Source organism: Triturus cristatus, chromosome 7, assembly GCF_964204655.1.
Source record: "Triturus cristatus chromosome 7, aTriCri1.1, whole genome shotgun sequence".
Lineage (NCBI taxonomy): Eukaryota > Metazoa > Chordata > Amphibia > Caudata > Salamandridae > Triturus > Triturus cristatus.
In genome coordinates, this window is record NC_140590.1 from 36,172,675 (window position 1) to 36,189,698 (window position 17,024).

Here is a 17,024-nt window from a genome sequence, read left to right on the forward strand (position 1 = left end):
CCCAACATCGCGTATGTACTGTGCGTACCCCCAACTTCGTGTACCCCAACATCGCGTACCCCAACATCACGTATGTACTGTGCGTACCCCCAACATCACATACCCCAACATCGCGTATGTCCTGTGCGTACCCCCAGCATCGCGTACCCCAACATCGTAAGAAAACAGCCGTACGTCATTTTGCACTACCACCAAACTCCTGTTAAACACTTTCTGACTGGTGTATTCCACTCGGTTGAGTGGAGTGCTTCATGGTTGGTGCTGGATTGCAAATTTAGAGTTGATTTTAATTTATGAATAACTGCTCTATGGTACACTTTCAGGATCCATGATTGCAGCTTTTTTCTCTTTACAGAGCGGTGCCACCCCTGAGCTGTTGACAGGAGGGGTGAGGAGTCGACCCGTACACACATGGGTAAGAAAATGAAAAATTTCTAAGTGCAAATGGCAAATATTAGAAACATTAATAGTGATATTGTTCTTTTTCTGAGCACCTCACACAGCATGGCAAGCTCTTACTATTTTTAACATGGTATAGTATGTCACTATGTTTTTCTTTTCGCAGGTGACAACAACAATCCTGTAGATTCTTCGTAAAGTAAATCACAGGTGATTGTAGGTTGTATCGTTCTACTTATTTATTTCCATATGGTTTGTACACATAATTTTGCAGTAGTATCACCATCTAGGTCCTGAGGAAGGCCACGATCTAACGTTTGATCAATATGGCTGAAACATGTAGACCCTCTATTTAGACCAGCGCGCTCGACAATTTTTTCAGACTGCACTTGCACTGTTTTTGACAATTGACACCAAGTGTTAACTATTAAAATGTCTTTTTTCACTTGGAAGTCAATTTTAACATCACTTTACAACACCAATTCTTTTCCTGCACTGCATACACACACCTTGCAAGCTATTTCAGGCTTCACAGATCTTAGGAGATCCGAATAAATTGACCTAATTAAAACATCTGTGTGCTCCTCCCTCACAGTGAGGGGGTTGCAACCCTTAGTTGCACTAGGTTTTGCAATTAAGAGGAGATCCTAGATGATGAAGCATGCCACCTCTGTGGGTGATGGGATTCCATCCTCTTAAATAGGACTTCCTCCATGTTATTATAGGATTACTTGTTCATGCTGATTGTGCTTACTGTCAGAAGCCCTTTTTCTTGCGCAGGAACAGAGATGCCTTTTTCCAACACCACCTCCAAGAACCACCAACGCAGCACTATGATAAGATGCGTTAATGCCTTCTCCAGAGGGGGTAGGGGGATTTGGATAAAATAACAAAAGAGAAGAGAAGAGACTGCCACTGGTTGACTGCTTCCTGTTTGGTCTTCTTTCAGCTATGCTGACTTCTGGTTGGATCGTTCAAGAGGCTGAATAAACATTAGACTTATTAGTTCTACTTAATCTCCTTCCTTCTTGTATCTTTTAGTCTTGTATTATTAGCCCCTTCTACATACCAGCTTGTAAACCCAGTGTTGCCTCTCTTCTATTTGGACAGCTATTTTTCTGCTCTGTAGCTCTCTTCTAATAGTTCCTAATGTTAACACAATAAGTTAGTGGTCTTTTCTTATACCTCACAACAATCTATTTAATTCCCAGGACCTTAATCATACCTATCTTTCACTCTTAGGAATGTTTCTATTTCTAATGTTCTTTTTCTTTTTCACTTACAGGAACAGTTCGTAGAGAGAAGAACTTGGGTAAGTACTACAACACTATTCCTTATTTACATTATAACATTTACACGGTGTGAGTTTAGACTCAAGACTTAGCTCTGGTGCTTCTCATAGGACTTCGAACTCTTCACTGACTCTCCAGTCAAATGTTTCTCAGCGAATGGAACAGACGCGCCTCACTGACGCGTGACTCTCAGACTATGGTTCTCCTCCTTCAAACGGGTGGCGGGTTGTACTGTTTTCTGTTGCGGAACTCTTAGACTCCTTCTTGAACTGCGCATGAGCTCCAGCCGAACACTACCTCAGGAGCGGTAGTGCTCGAGGAGAAAATAAACACGCAGACACGAAACCCGAAACTACTACGGTTTAGGGAAGACGTTTCAGAATTTCTTCCTGTCAGGTACTACGGGAAATGCCCTCACTAAAACTAACTCGGACTCAAGGTTACTGCTAGGGTGATGGGTTCAGGTGAAGTGCGCCAACGTTCTAAGTTGAGCGCTTCACATAGAGTTCTGGAACAATAAGAAAGACTAGAACGTTAACTCTCCCAGAGCGTCGGCCATCTTAAGTTTCCATACTTCTCAGGCCTCGCTCCAAGTCAGAGTTCTTAGGATCTTTTTATTTCTCATAGGTTGATGGGCACTGATAGTGCAGAGAGAAGGCTTCTTGTCGGTAATGGTTCTGACAGTACCCCCTCGCAAAGGAGGTCCCTCCAATCTTGGCTTCCGAGGAAATTTTAGATGAAAGGATCGTATCAAACGGGGGCATGGACATCAGAGCATTTCTCCCAAGATCGTTCCTCTGGACCATAGCCTTTCCAGTCCACTAAATAGTAAACTGTTCCTTTAGATCTCTTAGAGTCTAGAATTCTTTTTATCTCAAACTCAACTCCTGATTCTAAGTGCACAGGTTTTGGAAGGAGGTTCATTCTTACATCTGAGGATATTTTTTTTAGTAAGGAAACATGAAACACAGTATGAATTTTCATTTCAGGTGGTAAGGTCAAACGGTAAGTCACTGGATTGATTACTTTCTCTATGGGGTAAGGACCTACAAATCTTGGTTGGAATTTTCTATCTCCTTTGAGTCTGAGATTTTTAGCGTTTAGCCAAACCCTATCTCCTACTTGTAGTTTAGGACCTTCCTTTCTTTTCCTGTCAGCATATTTCTTGTATGTCTGCTTGGCTTGTATTATGTTATCAGTGGCAGTCTGATGGACTTGGGCTAAATTTTGTACTATTTCCTGCACAGCTGGGACTGAGATTTCTTTACCAATTACAGAAGCATTTGGATGCCTACCATAATTTAGATAGAAAGGGGAAAAACCCGTAGAAACATTCTTAGCATTATAGTGTGCGAACTCTGCAGCCCACAAATACTCTGGCCAATCCCCTTCTTGATCTAACAAAAACATCCTTAAATACTGTTCTAGTTCCTGGTTGACTCTCTCTGTTTGCCCATCTGTCTCCGGGTGATAGCTAGTGGAATATTTGGTTTCTATTCCCAAACTGTCCATGAAGGCCTTCCAGAAGCGAGATAGGAACTGGGAACCCCGATCTGAGATAATCACTCGAGGAACACCATGGGCTCGTACTATGTGTATGCCAAAATGGTGAGCCAGTTCTCTAGCTGTCGGAAGTCCCTTTAATGCAACAAAATGCGCCATCTTGGTGAATGCATCTACAAATACTAATATGGTGTTAAAACCCTGACTGGAAGGCAAGTCCACTATCAAATCTACAGTAACCGTGTGCCAGGGATGTGGGGGTGTGGGCATAGGTTGGAGATACCCCCTAGGTGACTGTCTCTCTGACTTTCCTCGCGCACAGACCCCGCAGGCCTTCACATGAGAGTGAATGTCTTTAGTCATTTGTGGCCACCAATAGTTTCTTTTAATCAGGTCTTCAGTCTTTTGTATGCCCTTATGTCCGGCTAATTTGCTCTCATGATTGTTCTCCAAAACTAATTGCTGAAGCTCTAGAGTAGGCAGATACAGTTTTTCTTCATGCCAAGGCAGTCCATGTTGAATTATTCGGAATGGTTCTTGCTCTGCCCAATCATGCATTTCTTTCTGTGGCATTGCTCCTGCTACCTTTTCCTCGAAGGTCTCTTGACTCACCGCCCCTAGTATTTGGTGTTCGGGAATGATCGTCTTTGATTCTTGATTGTTTTCAAGCTTTTCCATATTTAATCTTGACAGGGCATCCGCCTTTCCATTCTTAGTTCCTGGTCGGAAAGTGATCACGAAGTCAAAATCCGCGAAATACAACGACCATCTTAGCTGTCTCGGGGTAAGGGTTTTTGCAGATTTCAGGAATTTTAAGTTCCTATGGTCCGTGAACACGGTCACGGTATGTCTCGCTCCCAATAGATAGTGTCTCCACTCCTTGATCGCCAGTAGCTCTTTTTCTGTGATGGTGTAGTTAACTTCAGCTGGTGTTAATTTCCTCGATCTGTAAGCCACTGGGTGGAGTTGTCCAGTTTTCTTGTGTCTTTGAGAGAGGACCCCTCCTATTGCTAGATCCGAAGCATCCGTCTCCAAATAGAAGGGTTCACTGGGGTCTGGGTGTAATAGAATTGGTGCGGAGGTAAACTCCTTTTTAAGAGACCTAAAGGCTTCTTCTGCCTCCTCGGACCACTCAAAAGGAACTCCTTTCTTGAGCAATCGAGTAAGGGGAACTAATTTGTGCGAAAATTCATTCACAAACCTCCGGTAAAAATTGGCAAAACCAATGAAGCTTTGCAATTCTTTCACACAACTTGGAGACTTCCATTCTAGAACTGCCTTAACCTTCTTAATGTCCATCGTGATTCCAGACGGCGTGAGCACGAATCCAAGAAATTCCACCTCTTTTACACTAAATGCACACTTTTCCAATTTAACAAACAAGTGGTTCTCCTTCAATTTTTGTAGAATTTTCTTCACCTGGCCTGGATGTTCTTGTTCTGTTCTGGAGTAAATCAATATATCGTCGATATATACTATGACGCATTGATCGATATACTCACTCAAGACACTATTTATAAAATGTTGGAAGGCTGCTGGTGCGTTGCATAAGCCGTAAGGCATGACCTGGTACTCGTACAAACCTAGTTTTGTTCGGAACGCCGTTTTCCACTCGTCCCCTTCTCGAACCCGGATAAAGTGGTATGCCCCTCGCAGGTCTAGTTTCGTGTAAATCTGTGCCTCCTTTACCTGGTCTAACAGCACAAAGATGAGAGGAAGAGGGTACCGATTCTTGATGGTAACTTTGTTAATGGCTCGATAGTCAATACAAGTTCTTAACTCGCCTTCTTTTTTGGGCACAAAGAATAAAGGGGAGGAGACCGGAGACTGAGATGGACGGATAAATCCGTTGGCCAAGTATTTCCCAATGTATTCCTTCAGGTGTTCATTCTCTTTTTCTGTTAAGGCATACACTCGACTACAAGGTAATTGAGCGCCTGGCTCCAGATCTATTCTGCAGTCAAATGGCCGATGTGGCGGTAAATTCTCAGCCTCAATCTCGTTGAACACTTCCTCGAATTCCTTATATTCAGATGGTATTTCACCAGTGTGGATCACACACACAGAAATTTCTTGTTCACTCAAAGAGGTTGCTGGTCCTGATTCCTTAGCTTCCACGAGATGATCAAAACAGTTGCCTTTACAGAAATCAGAATTCATCTTCACAGTTCTTGCTCCCCAATCGATACTTGGATTGTGTTCCGTTAACCACGGCAGGCCCAATATAATCTGGAACTGAGGAGCATCGATCAAATTGAACTGGATAAGTTCGTGATGTTCCGCTTGAAAGGTTAATTCTACTTGTTCCGTGTGACTAGTGATTGGTCCGGAGGAAAGATTAGTTCCATCTACGGCTCTTACTGGTTCACTTCTTGACTTCAAGATTGGTCTTAGCCCGATGCTGGCTGCATATTTGATTTCGCAGAAGTTTCCTGTTGCCCCTGAATCAATCATGACTGACACCTCAGTTAAAATGACATTCCTGAACTTTATTTTCATTGAAATTACAAGGTGTGGAGATGAAGACTGTAAAGTGTTCGCGATATGATGTTCTCCCGGAGTTGCCTTATCCTCAGCACCTACCAACCCAACTCCTCCTATTGGTGGTGCGTGAAGTTTTCCTTCTCCTTTGAGACCATTTTTGGCTTTTTGGGACAAATTCTAACAAAGTGTCCACTTCCTCCACAATACAGGCACAAATTATTCTGCCGTCTTCTCTCCTTCTCCTCCTTGGTCAGAGGACCCCGAACTACTCCAATCTGCATAGGCTCGGTTCCAGATTGACTGTCTGGTACCTTCATTGAGTCATTCTTAGTTCTGTCGAATCTCGGCGTACTAAATTTGAAATCCTTTCGCTTTTCACCCCTCCTCTCACTTTGACGAAAATCGATTTCCAAAACCAAATCGATTAAGGCTGAAACATCGGTAGGTCGATTTGGAATTTGGGCCAAAACATCCTTCAGTTCGTCTTTTAATCCACGATAGAAGACTGCTGCTCTTTTACATTCCGGCCAGTCCGTTTCTACCACCAATTTATTGAATTGAGCTAGATATGCTACAAGATCCTTGTTACCCTGCTTTAATTCTAAAAGTTCATTGTCTGTGGCTTGAGAAATCTTTCGGCGATCAAATATCCTCAAAAATTCCTTTTTGAAATCTTCAAAGTTATAAAGAAGAGCATCGTCTCTGGTGACTAAGGGCATGGACCAACTAGCGGCATCTCCGCTAAGGTATGACAAAATAAAGGCCACACGGGACTGCGCGTCTGGAAAAATCGAAGGACGACACATGAAGTGCAGGGAGCATTGCGTCAAAAAGATTTGAGCCTTCTGAGGATCACCACTGAATCTTTCTGGGGGGGCTAGAGGAATAACAGGGGATAGAGAATGAACTACATGTGTGGTTACACTAGAAGTGGAGTGTTCACCTTCTGTGTCTGGGAATTTCAAACTGAATGTCGGATTAAAACTGGAAATCTTAGCTGCCAGCTCGACTGTTTCCCTCCTTGTGCCCATCACCTCCTGTCTCAAACCCCTGTTTTCATCCCTAACTGCGGTTAATTCTTTTTGTATTAAGTGTAAGACCTCTCCTAATTTTTGCAACTCCAAACCTTCAGCCATTCTGTTCGGGCGCAATCAATACGTGGGCACTTCACTCTGTCAGAAGCCCTTTTTCTTGCGCAGGAACAGAGATGCCTTTTCCCAACACCACCTCCAAGAACCACCTACGCAGCACTATGATAAGATGCGTTAATGCCTTCTCCAGAGGGGGTAGGGGGATTTGGATAAAATAACAAAAGAGAAGAGAAGAGAAGAGACTGCCACTGGTTGACTGCTTCCTGTTTGGTCTTCTTTCAGCTATGCTGACTTCTGGTTGGATCGTTCAGGAGGCTGAATAAACATTAGACTTATTAGTTCTACTTAATCTCCTTCCTTCTTGTATCTTTTAGTCTTGTATTATTAGCCCCTTCTACATACCAGCTTGTAAACCCAGTGTTGCCTCTCTTCTATTTGGACAGCTATTTTTCTGCTCCGTAGCTCTCTTCTAATAGTTCCTAATGTTAACACAATAAGTTAGTGGTCTTTTCTTATACCTCACAACAATCTATTTAATTCCCAGGACCTTAATCATACCTATCTTTCACTCTTAGGAATGTTTCTATTTCTAATTTTCTTTTTCACTTACTGGAACAGTTCGTAGAGAGAAGAACTTGGGTAAGTACTACAACACTATTCCTTATTTATATTATAACATTTACACGGTGTGAGTTTAGACTCAAGACTTAGCTCTGGTGCTTCTCATAGGACTTCGAACTCTTCACTGACTCTCCAGTCAAATGTTTCTCAACGAATGGAACAGACGCGCCTCACTGACGCGTGACTCTCAGACTATGGTTCTCCTCCTTCAAACGGGTGGCGGGTTGTACTGTTTTCTGTTGCGAAACTCTTAGACTCCTTCTTGAACTGCGCATGAGTTCCAGCCGAACACTACCTCAGGAGCGGTAGTGCTCGAGGAGAAAATAAACACGCAGACACGAAACCCGAAACTACTACGGTTTAGGGAAGACGTTTCTGAATTTCTTCCTGTCAGGTACTACGGGAAATGCCCTCACTAAAACTAACTCGGACTCAAGGTTACTGCTAGGGTGACGGGTTCAGGTGAAGTGCGCCAACGTTCTAAGTTGAGCGCTTCACATAGAGTTCTGGAACAATAAGAAAGACTAGAACGTTAACTCTCCCAGAGCGTCGGCCATCTTAAGGTTCCATACTTCCCAGGCCTCGCTCCAAGTCAGAGTTCTTAGGATCTTTTTATTTCTCATAGGTTGATGGGCACTGATAGTGCAGAGAGAAGGCTTCTTGTCGGTAATGGTTCTGACACTTACGACCTCTCTTTTAGAGAGGCTGTTGAGCCCGCGACTGTTGATGTTTGTTATGAATTGTATTGGGGATTTCATCCGCGCAGGTCTTTAAAACTTTCCCTGAAACCCCTAACCCACCCTTGTTTTGTATTTAATTACTTTAGCCATCCAGTGCCTGCTGCCTGTCTCTGAATTCACATCTCGGAAGGGTGACAGCTGGGCGTGTGCATTCCCTTTGGACAGCCACACATAAAGGGAGCTTAGGTGTGACTAATAGGCCATCTACATCCTGATGGGCAATCCTGCACAGGATGGGAGGGAAGGCCTGGCACTTACACTTGAATAGTCTGTTCCTGTTGCCACACAAATAGCTGCATATCCCCCTGTAGTGAGTCTGGAGCCAGGGCAGGAAGGGAGGACCTCTGTGCACCTCAAAGCTTTCTTGTAAGTCTCTCATACTTCAAAGGCACATCAAGGTATATGTACTGGACCTCTGACACTAGAACTTCAGTACACTTCTGGACCTGTGACCACTCTGCCAGGAAGAAAAACTGCTGAGCTGTTGGAAGGACTGCCACTCTGCTGGACTGCTGTTTTGCTGGACTCTTGCCTTGCTGAATTACCCTGCTGCCTTCTGTTTTCCTGCCTGGCGAGAAGGACTGGACCTGCATCACTTGAACCCAGAGTGGCTTTAAGGGCTTGCTTGGTTGCCTCCTGTTGTAAATCTCAAGGACATCAAAGACTTCAACTCATTCTGACACTACACCTGGAATTTGCTTGCTGCAAGTATTGCCGTGCCAAGTGATGCAAATCCAGTCCTGGGCCCTTGAAAGTGGGTATAAGGTGAAGCTTCTGTCAGAACCGACGCATCCTCATCAGAACAGGCAAATCTTCGCCTTTGCATGGGTCAGAATAGCCGTATCCTTGTCGAACTATGAAACCAAGCTGGTGCGTTGCACGCCGTACCAGTGCACAGCCTTTAGGGAATCAATGCATCGCCTGCTGTGAGAGCAGTAGCCGTGCGTGGCATTCGTAACAGGTGCATCGCACTCAGAACTGAAGCATCTCCACTACCACGTGGAGAATCTCGGCGGATCCCGCCCACTGCATAACTCGACACAGATGCATAGCTCCAGTTGTACCTCACTCCTTCTACGATGCCAACACAAACCCGGAATCAAGATATTGTTGTTCAGCAGGCCTAACAGGGTTCCTGTATCCAGCCCACAATCCATCGTGGTTGGCCTGAAAGGTTGGCTTTGCTGCATCTTGACCAGATATCATATTTAAGAGATTATTCACTTTTTCTTTAGAATATCATTTTTTGAGTTCTACTTGTTGGATGTTTTTCATTTTGGTCTTGTTTTATTTATAAATGTTTTATTTATAAAATCATAATCTATTCTTCTAACCTGGTGTGGAGTGTTTTTGTGATGTTTTCACTTTGCTACTTTTTGAAGTGTTGCACAAATACTTTACACATTACCTCTTAAGTTAAGCCTGACCACTCTGTGCCAACCTAGCAGAGGGTGATCACAGAATACTTTAGGGTGTGTTGTGGCTTACCCTGACAAAGACTGTTTTTCCTGAATGGACAGGGTGCATAGCTCTGCCAATCAGAAGCCACATTTCTAACATTGGTGGCAGCGGTGGAATAGGAATTGTGCTTGTTCAGTGCCAGACAGTAACTTGGTGTACACTACCCATCCACATACAAGACCATTTCGAATTGTTTCTCCCTGATTTGCATCTTTGAATTTTTTGTCTACATCATGTCTCTGAATACTGGTTCTACAATGGGAGCCATGGAATTTGAGCTGGTCAACTTGGAAACATACACAGTGGTCCAGTTTAAAGACTTTTGCAAGGAGATGGTAGTCCCTGCCTAGGGTGCCACCAAGAAGGTGGAATTTCAATAAGCGCTGAGGGCCTGGGCAGAAACCTGCTCTATGGAGAATGATGTAATGTGGGGATCTGAGAATGGCTCTTCTGAGGAGCCACTTGCAGCAGTTGGGAAGGGGCACCCCTGAATTTGAGCTCCCTGTGAGAGTAAGAAACAGTGTCTCTTCTTGTGGTTTATTCCCAGATGAGCTGAGGGAGAGGTGGGAGGAGAGAGAATTCAAGCAACAGATGGCCAAATTAAAGATGTAGGCTGAGGAGAAAGAGGCTTAAAGGGATGCCAAATGAGCTGAGAGAGCCTCAGCCTTCTGGCTCATGAACTGTCTAAAAGAGCTGGACATCAAGGTCAGCAGTCAAATTCCAGCAGTGATGGTGGGAGCATACACAGTACCTGATGGAGACAAGAGGGGTTTTGTACCCAATGAATTGGTGTCCAGTTATGTGGTAGGAGATGACATTGATAAGTGGTTTTCTGCTAATGAAGTTACACTGATGGTTCTGAGGGTTCCTGAGGAGTACTGAGGGGTGATCTGTGGAAACACATGCCAATACTTGGGAGGGACATCTAGCATCATTGGTTGGGGACCAAACAAAGTATACCCCATGAAGATCATTTGAATTGTCAAGTTTGGGCTTACTCCAGAAACGTATTGCCAAAGATTCAGGGACAGCCAGAAACTTCCCAAACAATTGTGGGTAGATTTTGTTGTTTACTCAAGTAACACCTATGTAGGAAAGTGAAGTATTATGTGGGTGGGGGTTAGACCTCATCATGTAATACTTTCACGATACCCCAAAGATGGTCCTTGGATTCCCACTGATAAATCCTTAGCTAAGTCCTGGTAGTGTGGCAAAGAGCAGTCAGGCTTTACTACAGGAATATGTGTTAAGCATTTCAAAGTACCATTATGGACGATAAGTAATTGACATGAGTCGAGAAAAATCTGACACCAATTTGTAAAAATAGAGTGCATTTTCATCTTAATTTAGGTATCAAAATGAATGGGATAGCATTCATATAACTGAAGTTATAGATTTTAGAAGCAATAATGCAAAATAATGAAAATTTAATTTAGTCAATGGGAAATAACACTGGCGACAATCGGTCACTTGCAGGTCTAGTTGCGTTGTAACCTTGCAGGGTAAAGATGATGCGGGTCCCAGGCTCAAGCCATGACAGTCAGTTCAATTTTACCTGGCCCGTGGCACCCAGAGTTGTCATGGCTGTCCCTTTTGCTTAACGAGAGCCACAAGAGAGCTGCTTTTTCAGCTGAAATGGAGAACATTGTTTCATACCAAAATGACATATTTTGAGAGCACCGTAATGGTGCTGCCAACCTCGGGTTTGCCCTGGTGTCAGCCCATGTTATCCTGTGTACCGTCTTTCACTTATAGTGTCCTGTAGTGAAGATAGTTATCTATATATGTACAATGCTAAGTTAGCACAACCGTGTTAGATGTTAGAAAGCCATCTTGTCGCTTTTGAACACGACACTGTAGTCACATGTTATTAAATTGAGAAATGCTTACTCGACTTTGCTTCACAAGAGAACTGTCTGTTGTTCACATCCCAAACAGTGAGCAGCGACCTTGGTCTGTACACAGTGTAAAGAAACAGTCTGAGTCGCTAGACGGTGCATGTTGTTGGGTTCAGGTTGATCGGCCAACTATTTAGCCATAACACACACGCAGCTGCAAATACCTGAAAGTCGGGTGCTTTTAATATTGCAGTGTTACATGTTTTCATTACATTCGGAAGAAGAGCGTTCCCAGGAGCAGAGCCTAGCTGATCCTGTGATGTGATCTCACTAAGCTGATCTTTACGGTATGGGGTTTCCCATTCAAGCCTAGAGACCTTTTACTAGTATAATAATAATAATATTAGTTTGCTAGCGAAAGGAAGGTGGCTGAGATCCACTGTCATTTTAGTATGATTACTCCTTTCACTTTCTATGGTATTGTAACTATGCTGATGGTTTTGATCTTAATCATTTGTCTGCTTATGTTAGCCAAAGTACTGCATCTTAGGACACGAGGTTTATAAAATAAACTCTTTAAACTTTACCGTGTCTCTGTTTATTCTGTTGTGGACTGATATGAGAATAATTACGAACAGTTATTTCTGATTCCCACCATTCCTGAGAAATACACTAAGTCGCTTGTTCTGGGTTGTCTATACATTGGGACCGCCGAGCTAAACCTCGGATAACGAATGGGACACTGATGCTGGTCGGATAAGGGGTTCTGGGTTCTGAGGTGAGTTTTTGGTACACCACAATTCACTGAGGTCCTGGTTTCCTGTGCATAGTTCTGTGCATAAGCAGAATCCCAGCAACAGTCCTTTAATAGTAAAGGCTACTATAGGGTCATATAAGCTTCCACTTACATGTCCTCACCTCTGATATGAGGCATCCTGCCTCCCAGGCGTTAGGAGTAGGGGTGGGCGGAATTTGCGTAATCGCGTTACGCAAATCTCCGCGAAAGGTAAAAAATCTCCGCGAACACGCAGAAATTCCGCGAACACGCGGAATTGCTTGTTCGCGATACTTTTTTCCTGTTCGCGATCGCTGTTTGCGTGCTCGGGGTGAAATATCTCGCGAACACGCATATTGAGAATGCGAACAAGCAAAAAATTTCGCGAAGTCGTGGAACGCAGTTTTTGGGGCAATTTCGCGTTCTCCGCGGAACGCGAAATTACCCAAATTCCGCAAATTCCGCGAACGGAACGGAATTTACCGCCCAGGCCTAGTTAGGAGACCTTCCTTGGGGTAAGTCACATATATCAGAGATAGTACATTGACTTTGCCACATATGGTGTGAGCAAAGTCGAGTTCGAGCAATTTCCACTGCTCCTTCAGTCTGCAATGGCAGGCCTGCTGGCAGTAGTTTCTTTGGATCACTAAGGGTGGCATAAACAGTGCTACAAGCCCTGGTGACCCGTTTACCATCCATGCCCTGGGTACCACCAGTACGATATACTAAGGACTTACAAGGAGGGTAAAGTCCTTGTCAATTGGGGTTGCCAATTCACACAATAGTTTTAAGGAGAGAGCACTGACACTGGGGTATGAGCCTCAGGCTTCAGTGCAGTAACGGAGTCATAACCATCACCATGAGAGCAAAACATGGGGGGGGGGAGTGACCTTCCAAAAAAGGGCGCTTTCCTACAAGGTCATGTTGAGAATTGTGTGAAATGACCTTAGCTTGCCACATACAAGTAGTAAAATTAACTAACTACCTTCAGGATATTAAACTTGTGTTTTACAGTCATGGCATTGCCTAATTTCAATGCCTTGTGTCTTTGCAATGTAAGTGAACATTTTTCAGATCACTTCTCAAAGTCCAGCTGACATGATTCGTGCTTCAGTGCCAGACCTGATGGGTCAAAACTTAGCTTTCCCAATCTGTTAGTCTGTACATTCTTTGCCTTACTCTTAATTTGGCTAAACCAAATCTTCAGGTTACAGGAATTCAATGCCAGTGAAGCATTTTAAAATGTATAAAAGCTCATGTGCCTGCCAGGAAATACACATACTGTTGTAATAAAATTATATGCAATAGTTAATTATTTTTTTAAATTTCAAATTTTGTTGGAAACTTACGACTTCCATCTTTACACAGTGGCTTGTTTCCTTTTTTATCTTTTTGGAATATGTTTGCGTAATAATAAATATGAAATAATCATTGCATCCGCCTGCTAAGGACCGCCCTATTGGCTCTGCCAAAGCTTGTTAATATCTGCAATTTAGCCCTAGGCCCTAATAGCCCACAATGCAGGGTGCTAAATATTAAAAAGAAGGGCATATTCCTTTTAAATTTCCTTACTATGACAACTAGGGGTTTTTAAAACTGGAATTCCTCAGAGTTATGTAAAAACTCGATCAAAAGTCCGTGGAGCTCTGCGAGTGGTGTAATTTTGGAAAAACATGCTGCTCACACTAATTTTTAGTGCTGGGAGCTTGTTCTGTGCTGTAAAATCAGCATGAGCGTGACCCCGCGGGATGCCAGAGCGTGCTGCTTCTTTCTGCTGCTCGAGTAAATTTTCTCCTCAAGTGGCCGCTTTCTCAACACGAATGATAGATACCTGCCATGACTGCTCGCTTGGAGAAATCTTGCCAGGATGCATTCTAGGGCTTGCATTTTGCGTGTGGAGAAGCAACTCTCATTCGCTCTTGCCAACATAACCTTTGCTAGCCATGCACGAGGACAAACTCCATGATGCAGTGGTTGATGGAGTTTTTCCGGAACTTTTGCACTCTGTGGCAAAACTCCATGAACTCCGTCAGCAGAACAGAATTTTTCACAAACTCCTAGTGAAAACTTAAACTTGTCATTTTCTGTGTAAGGCCATTCATCCCGTTGGCTTACATGGAATTTACCTATCAAGCGCCAAGTACTAACTTCTATTTAGGACCAACAAACCTAATACTCCAATGTATAATTTAAATGTTGCATAAAACCTGACCCAATGCAGAATTTGGATTTAAAGTAACTTTTGATGCAAAGGTAACTTTAGAAAGTCACAAACTTTCTTGCCGCAAAATTCTGGTAGCGGTTCCTGACTAACTACAGCAGTTGTCACCTAAGACAGCCTTTCTGCCCTTCTACTACAAGTTTTGAAGAGCTTCCAGGAAGGGGAACAAAGGGTCTGCTGGAGAGATGAGGTGTCACCTGCTCCTGCTGGACAGGCTCAAGGCTGGTGGCCATGGATGGGCCCGCTTTAAAGGGGCTACTGCTTCCAAGAGGTAAATGTGAATCTCACCTTAGCTTGCCCACTCCTCTGTATAGCCAGATAGACTGGCATCTTCTGCAGAGTTGGAAAACCTGTTGCAGAACTGGTTTTCAAGGAAAGGTGGTTAATTATACTGGACACACAGGTGTGCCATTGGCTCTGCCCCAATGAATAGGGGTCACAACATTTTGGATTTGGAGAGAGAGATGAACGGTGGGATTTTTTTGTTCCAACCCCACATAAAATAATGAAATAGTGAGAGGTGTGACCCCATGGGAATTGTTGCCTCATTGGCAATTGAGTCCTCCTCACCCACAAACTCGAAATTGACATACAATTTGCAGCCTCAGACCACTGCTGGATTTGGAAAGGACAGAAGAAGGACTGCGCCTGCTGAGCCTGTAGACCTCAGAAAGACAGGCTGCACCCAGGAAGGTTGCACCTGCTGCACCTGCTGAACCAAGACAGGACTGCAGAAAGAAGAGATCTATCCTACTGTTTACTTGTTGGTGAGACCCCCAAAGGGCTGGACCTGCTCCCCATTAGGCCAAAGATCAGGTATTTGACTACAAGGGCTAGTTAGCTAGCCTCCTGTTAAGCTTCAGGGGCACAAAAGAGAAATAAGCTTGCATCTACAAAGTGTGCAGCTGACCAGTAGCCATTGGACTTTCCCTGGACTCTACTGGTGTAGCCTGTGAGATCGAGTCCTAGCCCCAAGGAGTGTCTCCCAGACCCTTGGCTGGTGCTAGAGGGTTCTCTCTCTCCCTTAGAACTGCAACTTGGTAGCCAAAGGCCAAAGATAATGTTTTTGGGCATAGAGTTCAAGGCTCATAAACTACTGGTACTTGCTGGTTCTTGGGTAGCCTCAATCACCACAGTGAACCAAGACTTCACTGTATCACTGGACTTCACCTGTCAGGCGAAGCCGAGCCAACGCTGGCTTCAAGCTGCAGAGAACCCTGCCAACCTCATAATCAACTAGAAAAAGAATCAGAAAAGCTAAAATCGTGACGGGGATCAAACTGGTGCCCATATCGGTCCCTTTGTATTCAGCCTGAAACTTTGACTTTGCCCCAGACACTCACATTCAATGGTTGTTGACTACAGCTAAGAGTGAAAAGCTATAATTTACTAAACTTTTGGAAACTTCTAAAACGTGTTAGAGTGAAAAGCAATGATTTATGAAAATCTTGCAAAAATCCTCTGTCCGGTCCCTTCCATCTTATGTTTGATATTTTGGTGTCTAATCAAAGGTAAAATATATTCTTTTTTTTATAAATTGTAGTGGGATTTTTATTGTGTTGTGTTTCTTACTTATTGCTTGTTTTGGCACTCATAAATGCTTTACACTTGTTTTCCTTTGAGCCTGCCTGCTCTGTGCCACAGCCACCCAGGACCGAGCCAAGGTTTGATTAAGAGACCCTAACTGGACCTGAGACAACAGTAATATTATTACCAGGTGAGATATTGCAAACACCCCACCTACTAATACTCTTTTCTCACATGGCAAATGTGGCAAATAACTGCATAAGCTTGAAAGGGCAAAGGAGGGAAGAAGCCTCAAAGCATACAAGCAGGGACTAGGAGGCAGGGAAGAAGTGATATAAAGACAATAAAGAGGGCAGGCGCTTGAGCATTATTGAGTGGTCAGGTTGGCACCCAGTGCCAAGAGGGGGCATTGTGAGCACTTAGGCGAAAGTCATGAAACTTAACTGACTCCTTGTCTACATCCCGTGTGCACAATGCTGCAGGTCTAACACATGCGTAGGCTTCAGTGACTGACAATTAGAATAACATTGAGCAGAGTCCAGCTTCGGGTGGCAAGGGGAGACCAGCAAGTGAGGCACGATTAAGGGTGGGCGTAGTTCGCGAAGTAGCACTTCGCGAAGCTACGCAAAGTGAAGTTCGCACTACGCGAGCTACGCGTAGCACTTCGCGAACTGCGTAGTAACATGTTCGCACTGTGCAAGATGTTGTTTTCAATGATTGCACAGTGCGGACAAGCAACTGGCACTGTGCAATCATTGAAAATGGCATCTTGCACAGTGCGAGCTGTAGTTTTCTGCTGCTCAAGTAGATTTTTACTCGAGCTTCAGCTTTCTCAACGCGAACTGGTAGTTTCTCATCGCGAGCGGTCGCGAGCATACGCGACCACTCGCAATGAGAAACCTGACCTCCTCGCGTTGGGAATCTCGCCGGGAGGTTTATTTTCCATGCTCGCGATCGCCAACTTGCAGTTGCTGATCGCGAACAAGGAAAAAGTCTCGCCGGGATGTCATTTTGCTTGCTCGCGGTCGCCAACTTGACGTTGAGGACCGCGAGCAAGCAAAAAATGACCGCA